The 8,251-nt window shown below is 43.5% G+C and overlaps 1 long non-coding RNA gene across 1 annotated transcript; it reads right to left on the bottom strand.

Moving 5' to 3' along the window:
• Positions 1-893: 893 nt before the first annotated feature.
• On the bottom strand, positions 894-8,024 carry LOC144771720 (uncharacterized). Its single transcript, XR_013599445.1, has 3 exons — positions 7,866-8,024; positions 1,095-1,179; positions 894-1,000 (listed from the first exon to the last, which is right to left on the bottom strand). It is a non-coding gene; the product is annotated as an uncharacterized LOC144771720 (long non-coding RNA).
• Positions 8,025-8,251: the final 227 nt, after the last annotated feature.

Here is an 8,251-nt window from a genome sequence, read left to right as displayed (position 1 = left end):
GATATCCTATGACACTTGTAACATGGCGGAGGGGATATCAGGCATGTGTTGACAGAGTATTCTGTCTGCCAAATTCGGTCCATGGATGCTTGTTTCCGGTCCAGGGAAGACATGGTTTGGCAGTTCGGGCTGGACTGTTCCCATGAGGCACAGGGTCAGACTGATTTTCAAATGGCCATGTCTGAACTGGGGTGGCGGAATGAGCTAAAGAATTATGATGGATTAAACCCAGATGAGTTGACTCGGGTGAGTGCTTGCAATGTTCAACACTCTGTCCATCATCCCCTTTGGTTTTAAATTTAAATTCAGGCCATAAAAATAATAATAAAGTATGTTCAAATTTTAATGTAGTTGCAGTTTAGTCTGCTGTTCCTGATGAACGAAAATAAATTTACGAATTAGGAAACATATTCACTGTGCATACTGCAATTAATTGTTTTTCTTTCATCCACCTCTGGATCTAGAGAAGGAGACATTAGTCAAGGATCTGGGGGAGAGGACAGCCACTGGGAGTTTGATGGTGGAAGCACGCCTGAGGGGTAGGGCTGGCCAGGAGGCCAGTAAGTATCTCATCAGACACAGAGGCCTCCATATCATGCCAGCCCCATGTGCTGATGGAACAGACAACATTGTAGTATCATCTACTTCTTTGTTCCCCATCATCAGTAACATCAACACCCTCACCTCACCCAAGCACCACCACCCACCCCAAACAATCACCACCCAAAGTCATAACACCACATCCAAAACCAAGCACCAATACCCACACAAAATATCCACCAACCCTGAGCCCAGCATTTCTACCAAAGTGTCAGATTAGTGACAGAAATCCTTACCTGACGACTTTCACTGCAGTATTGCAGAGGCGATAGGGACCCACCGCCTAGTGCCCTAACTGTTCTTCGAGGATTAATGATTAACTCCTGGAATTACAAATAAAGCTCGGGGAGGAGGGCCATCAGGATGTAGTTTTCCCTCTCTTGTCTTTCCTTCTGTTGACCTATGGGAAGATGAGTCAGTTAGTTGGGTATTCAAGTGTTCAATATTGGTGTTACCCCCCACCCACTGTGTTATGTTATTTCACCAAGGTATACCTGCAATCAACTGGAAGGCTACACAATAAGAGTAGATAACTTCTCCGTATTCTTCTAATTGTGAAGAGCTTCAATGGTTTGTGGTCTATGAGAAAACATATGGGACAATTACATCAGGTACACTGCTATATCTACCAGTTAAAACCAACAGCCATAGAACCCAGTTACAAGTAACATAGTATAGTTGATTATACATCAGTCTCATAAGTGGATGTTTTATTTACATCTGCTGTGCACACATTCTAAAAAGTGACTGCCATGATGAATTGCCGAGAGTCACTGTTCACTGTTACTGATTATCGTATTCACACCTATGGTGAACCATTGTTGAATGTTTCTTCAAACATCAATGTCGATAATTTGTAAAGCGTTCCTTGTCTTATAATACCTTCTTATGTATAAATCAGAGTCATCCTAATGCAGATTTTACCTTGCTCTCAATGTTCTTTGAGCATTGGTGAGCGCTTTCTGAAATGCTGCCTGTTTTTTGTCACCATGTGAGCTGAAGGAGAGATGCTGCAGGAAATGAGGGGCTGCAACCAGAAGTCCTGAGTTCCTGATGTCGAGAGGAGAATGCCTGGGCTGCAATTGGAATGCAGGATATGCTGTAATCTTGTGGTATTCGGCAAATCTTGTGGTAGTGAACAGGGAGCAGTAGAAACACTGTTCACAAAAATACCAGAAACCAAGGTTCTTCTGCTGGGGGCTAAGATTGTGGCTTGATATAACCTAAGATCATGACAATATAAATGGAACATACTTTACATGGTACAGTGCTAGGTGTTGAGAGTGAGACAAGTCTCATTGGTACAGCGGTATCATTGCATTTATACAGTTCAAACATTACGGATCACAGTCCCCTCTCATTGTTACAGTGGTATCATAATATAGTTTAGTCCACAGATCACAATGCAGAGGGCTTTGATACATTCCACAGTATTACCTAGATTAGCAGTACAAGGCAGTGGAGTGAATGGGCAACACCTGGGCCCCTGACAAAAAGCCACACCCTCGTCCAAGAACCACCACCCACCCAAAACCACCAACCCAGATCCTTGCAAAACACACCCAAACCATACTCTCACCCAAGAACCAACACCCACCCAAAACAACCACCACCCCTGACCAGCACCACATGCATCACCTATCCATAACACGACCATCTCTGAACCCAGCACCTCTATCAAAGCCACACAATCACCCAAACAACACCACCCACCCTCAACCACCACCCACCTTGACCCCAACACCACACCCAAACCCACACCCTCAACCAAGCACCAACACCCACCCAAAACCACCACCACCCCTGGTTGCAGCCCTACACTCTGACCCATGCCCTCATCCAAGCACCAATACCCACCCAATTCAACCAGTAAACTTCAGTTCAGCATCACTCTCCAAACAACAACTTTCAACCCAAACTCTTAATGCACCTACCTTCCATGAATCCCTGGCAATCCCTAAACCTCTGAAAATGTTGAGCCTCTCCACTTTGACACATTACGTTGCCTTGATTCCATTTGCTCTAGAAGCAACAACAGCACCTTTATGAGGAGGATTATGCGCGGGTTGGGAGGCAAGCAGAGATTCAAAAGCTGAGCAATATCGACTGTGATAGGACTCTTACAAATTTCTTGGACAACCTTTGTTTTGGAACCCTGAATGGAAGAATATCTTTCTTTCGGACCTTTTTTGGGTCCCCTTACTAAATTTTACAATTTATTTATTTGACCATTGGTTGTTCTTTCAATTATACAATTATGATAATATATTTTTTACATAAATGGTTGACTAATGTTCAAGAAATGAAAACTCTGAGAGTAAGCAAATGCACATTGAATGTGTATATGGTCTAATACAGTAAATGTCATATGTGTTGATAACAAAGAGAAAGATACAGTTGGGAAGGCATGTTTGAAAGGTAAATTGAAGTGACTATCTAGAAGGCGAAACTTCATTGGATTAGGATATTGAAGAGTGAGAACAGTGACAGACAGATATCTACCCAGCATACTATATGTACTGAAAACCTCTAAATGTAAGATAGAAAGTATACATGAGTATATTTAAAACATGGTGACAAAACAGTTTTAACAGTTAGTACATCTATGTGCTGTTCTTAAAAACATATGTTGACATAGTGCCTTTGACTATAGTGAAACTTAACATTTGACAAATGTCATCCTAAATAACCATGTGTGAATCTATGGGATTTCAAAGGTAATCAAAATTACATATATGGCTCAAACCTTCCTTTTAATAGATATAAGTCATCCATAAGGTAGGCTCTACACAGCCCAGAGGTCAGTGTACAGTGTATTTAAAAAGTGAGACTTGTACTTTTAAGTTTTACATATCCTGGTAGTGAAAAACTAAGGGGCATATTAGCAAGAACCTCGTTAAAATTATCACCATTTTTGTGGCAGGAAACTGACGCTTAAACGGCGATATTGGCCTTGCTAATATGCGTTATAGAATTTCAATAGAAGCCCAGGTTAGATGTGCAGGACATCTAACCTGGGCTTCTATTGGAATTCTATAACGCATATTAGCAATCCCATTATTGCTGTTTTAGCTGCAGTTTCTTGCCACTAAAACCGCGATAATTTTAACGAGGTTCTTGCTAATATGCCCCTAAGTTTGTTTTTCACTACTACATGGCCTACCTCACCCATAGAATAACACTGGGTTACCTTTTCACATATAATAGGTGATAACTTTCGATTGGGAGCAGGTAGACTGGTCAAGTATGGTATCTAAAGAATTTTAAATAAGAACCTTCTCTAATAGTAAAGTCAAATTTTTAGTTACAATTCTAAAAATATCACTTTAGGAAGTTGGCATTGTCTTGTCTTAGCCATTTGGTGTCTGCTGCCTTTATCCTGGCTTACATGACTAGGTGTAGTTGGGAGTTGGTCTTTGAGTATTGCTCTCAGACAGTGAGACAAAGAGAAGCTAGGTGCAGGCCGATGGCCCACTGTGAGTTAACGAGGGGGAAGAGCTGTCACCTACCACGCTTTCAAATCAGAAAGGCCCTGCCTGCGGTCTCTCACAAAGGGTTTGGCACTAGTCTAATGTGACCCCAAACAATCTGGGGCCAGGGCAGGGAGACAGGAAATTTCAAGCATCTCTAGGGGGTGGAACCCTCTAGCAGCGTCTCCTAATTCAAAGTGGGCATCAGGTATAAATAATCAGCCTCAGACCCTAACTCTTGAGTAAACATATGGACCTGTAGAAAACTCAGATGAATGAATCTTGTGCTGCAATGCAGAAATACGGACTCCCACTCTGCTGCCCTGCTGCCCTCCTGCCTGAGTGAAGGACTGGACTTGCATCTTGAACCGAGGAACACTGGAGTGACACCAAGGGCTAGTGTGCTGGCCTCCTAAACAGAAGCCTAAGGGACAGAACAGGCTTCCTCCATCTGCCCAGCACCTGGACTCGGCCAGCTATGCATCCTACCCTCCCAAGTGGTGCCACCCCAGTCCTGGACCCTTGGAAGTGGACCTGAAGGTGCTCTACCAGCCTCAACTGTGGTCACAGCTGAACCAACCTATCAAGGCCTCAGAGCGACACATTGCTGACCAGAAATGCTGCATCGGAGCTGCTGCATGATGCATTGCCTCACCAAACACCACATCAGGACCGCTGCATGGTTTTCCCTTGGTGCAGCACTTCACATTACCGCTCACAGCTTTCCAGAAAGTTCTGCAGTGCAATACATCCTCGAAGCAGGTCTTAACATCGCAAGCCCCTTGTTGCCGGCATCCTCTACAACAAAGCAGGACTCCGCTTCACAAGCCCCGCAGCTTCTTTAGATACAGCCGCTGCGCAACCCATCTCGATGCAGGACTTCGCATTGCAAGCCCCTCATGAGAACAATCCTCCTCACGGAATTCGGCATTACTCCACAAACAGTATTTAAGGTACTCTTGTACAGCTGCCTAACTGGGTCACTGTATCTGGTATGTGCTCCATCGCGGTGGGTCTGAACTTGTGACTTTGTCCCATTTTGGCTCGACCAGATACCTATAGTTGGTGTTTTGTGCTTTTTGGCACTATTTTCACTTAAATCCTTAAAATTACATATCTCTGGTACTACTGATTGAATTTTCATCATTTTGGTTTTTAATCATGTATTACATCTTCCTCAATGTTTCTAAATTGATGTGGGATTTTTCTTGTGTTGTGTTTTCCCTTTGTTACTGTTTGAAGTGCTGCATAAATACTTTACACATTGCCTCCAAGTTAAGCATGACTGCTTTTGTGCCAAGTTGCCAGAGGGTTAAGCCCATGTTAATTTGGGGTTTGTGGTTTCACCCTGACAAGGACCATGGTTGCTTGCATAACTAGGGTTTCACCCTCTCACCCAGAAACCAAAATTCTTACAAAGGTGAAACATAAGTAATGTGAGTATTATGTGGACTTTAAAACATTTTTGACACACATTAATATAGTTCACAGCCCATTTTGTAACATACTTTTGAGTGATTTATGCATTTTTCAGAACTTTAGCAATTGAAAAAACATTCAGGTTCTACATATGGCTTTACAGTGCGATAGAGAAACCTCCGAAATGACTCAACTTGTGGAAGAGGTGTGGCGCCGCGGCCAGGGCGACTGACGCTGGAATCTGGGGACCACGGTTCGATCCCCGGCTCCGGCGGCAGGGTAGCCCAGCACCATGTGACTCTGGGCAATAGCTCGCTTAATCTTCCCGACGGCCCCCCAGCGCCTAGAGACCCTTACGGGTGATTGTGCGCTTTACAAATGTGGACTTTTTACAAAGACAGCTGTGTGGTCATGTGAATGAAAAATATTTAAAGTATAGATGTGATACTTTTGCACACAGTATATTGTGAAGACAATTAAATAAGATGAATTCTAAATGCACCAATACATCCAATGTGTTACCTATTTATTAAATTTTTTTAATATATCTGCAATAGATACATGAAAAACAGGAGAAAATGCCACTGGAAGTCAGGAGAATGAGTTGCTGGACTTAGCAATGGTCCCAGCCCTCCTGTGTGTGTCTGCACACACATAATCCTCAAGCTGGTTTATACAATTTTAACCAAAATACAAAAAATGAAAAACGGTGGGCCATGCAAATGTGCACTGCTGGAGCAAGTGGTAGGTCTGAGCTGTTGTCCTTGAAGCCATGCTAAGCTTAGGAAGAAGAAGGGTCTATATTTTTGAAAAAATAGAGAAACACCAAAAATGATTGCGTACTTAAATTAAGTATTGACTCTGAACTCTGACTGGGAGAAATCTGCAAGATGAGGCCAGCAAGGGTGCCTCACAGACCGAATAAAGGGGCATAGTATCAAGGACGGCGTTAAAATTATCGCCGGTTTAGCGAGAGAAAACTGCCACTTAAGCCGCGATTATGGGCTTGATAATATGCCCTGGAGAATTCCAATAGAAGTCCATGTTCACACCAGAACATGGACTTCTATTGGAATTTTCCAGGGCATATAATCAAGCCTGTTATCGTCGCTTTAGCTGCAGTTTTCTGCCGCTAAACCGGCGATAATTCATAACGCCGTTCTTGATAATATGCCCCACAGATTGTAGTAGTTCTTTGCTTGGTCCTTCTCAGCACCAAATGTATTTGCGCAGGACATCTCAAAAAGTTAGCCCAGCTCATGGAGCCTTATCTGGACACAGCCTGCTACTTGTAACCGCTAAGGCTTCCATGCTCCATTTGAAAGACAAAGTGCAAAGGTAGAAATATCGACCGAGCCTTGTTTGTAAGTGTATCGGAGCAGAGCTCCATTGCAGTCAGACGAAAATTTGTATTTGGGCCTGAAGTAACACAACCCTTGATTATCATTGGTGCTTTATGTTTTGGGCAATAGAAAGTGACACAAAAACTAATAAACGTCTGATAAGATTCTTATTTTTTTTTAAAGTTTGTGTCAGCAATAATGTAGAAAAAATATTTATTTTTGTACTTATAGTTTTTAGAATGCCATGTTAAAAGGCATTTAATCTTTTTAACTTTTTAAAATAGACCTTTTTTTTCGAGATTGATGAAATGGCAACAGTAAAGCATCGTTATACTACACATTCTTGAAAATTAGTAAATACAACATTTATGTAAAAAGGTACCAATGGACAAATGTATAAGTTAACAATCAACATTAGCATTTTCATGAGGCATTTATGAAGAACAGAGATTAGGGGCCTTTTACGATGCCAGTCGGACTCTCATCCGACCGGCACCGCGGCGGAAGCAGGACCGCCCGGCTAGAAGTCGGTGGTCTGGCTGCCGTGCACTGTGTGGCAGCACCATGCGGTGCCTGAAGCATGGTGCAGGGATGGTTTGGTGCCCCCATGCCTCATAGCGGAGAGCCAGGGCGAAGGGGGCCCTGCTAGGGGCCCCCCAAAGTCACTTTCCACCTGCCTTTTCATGGTGGGTGAACCGCCATGAAAGGGCAGGCAGAAAAATATATTGTAATCCCTATGGCTGTGCCCAAAATGACGGCTTCCTTGAGCCCGTCAGAAGCATGTCGGACAGTTCCTCTGCCCGATGCCTCTGCCCGCCACATCGTAATGCGGCTGGCGGACCACCAGGGCAGATATTGGTGGGTCCGACACCGACGAGCCATCTGTGTCGGACCCCAGACATCGTAATAAGCCCCTAAGAGAGGCTAACATGTAGATATGGTATGCTTCTTTAAGAAAATAAACATTTAAAGGCAAAAACATTCATTTTGAAAAGAGGAGTCAGCTCCGATGCGATGCAACAGTTTTTTTTACCTTCTATTCTGTGTTGGTTGTCTTGTCTCATTATCAAAATCGAGCAGCAGACAGCCAAAGCCTTGCAGAATCAGGTCTTCCTTGATTGAGTAGATAAGGTACGGGGGCTGTGCTTGAGCCTTTTATACTTTCAATACCACCAGCTCAGGTATGGAGGGTTAACCACTATGAAGACACAGACAGAAAGCAAAGTCACAATTGGCTGAGCAGAGTCATGTCTGCAAAGCCTCCTTCTGCAGCTTTACAGCAATACTCTGCTGACAGAGTACAATGAGAGCGATGGAGACGGTAGAGTTTTGACAGAGATTCGTCAGTCATACCGCTGAAGTCTAGACCAGGCTGACGAACAGTCATGCCAGCGGATGGGTACAGGTATCTTTACTCTG

This window comes from Lissotriton helveticus, chromosome 8, assembly GCF_964261635.1.
Source record: "Lissotriton helveticus chromosome 8, aLisHel1.1, whole genome shotgun sequence".
NCBI classification, from domain to species: Eukaryota; Metazoa; Chordata; class Amphibia; order Caudata; family Salamandridae; genus Lissotriton; species Lissotriton helveticus.
The sequence above is the reverse complement of the archived record's forward strand: the minus strand, read 5'-3'. Positions and strand labels throughout refer to the sequence as shown.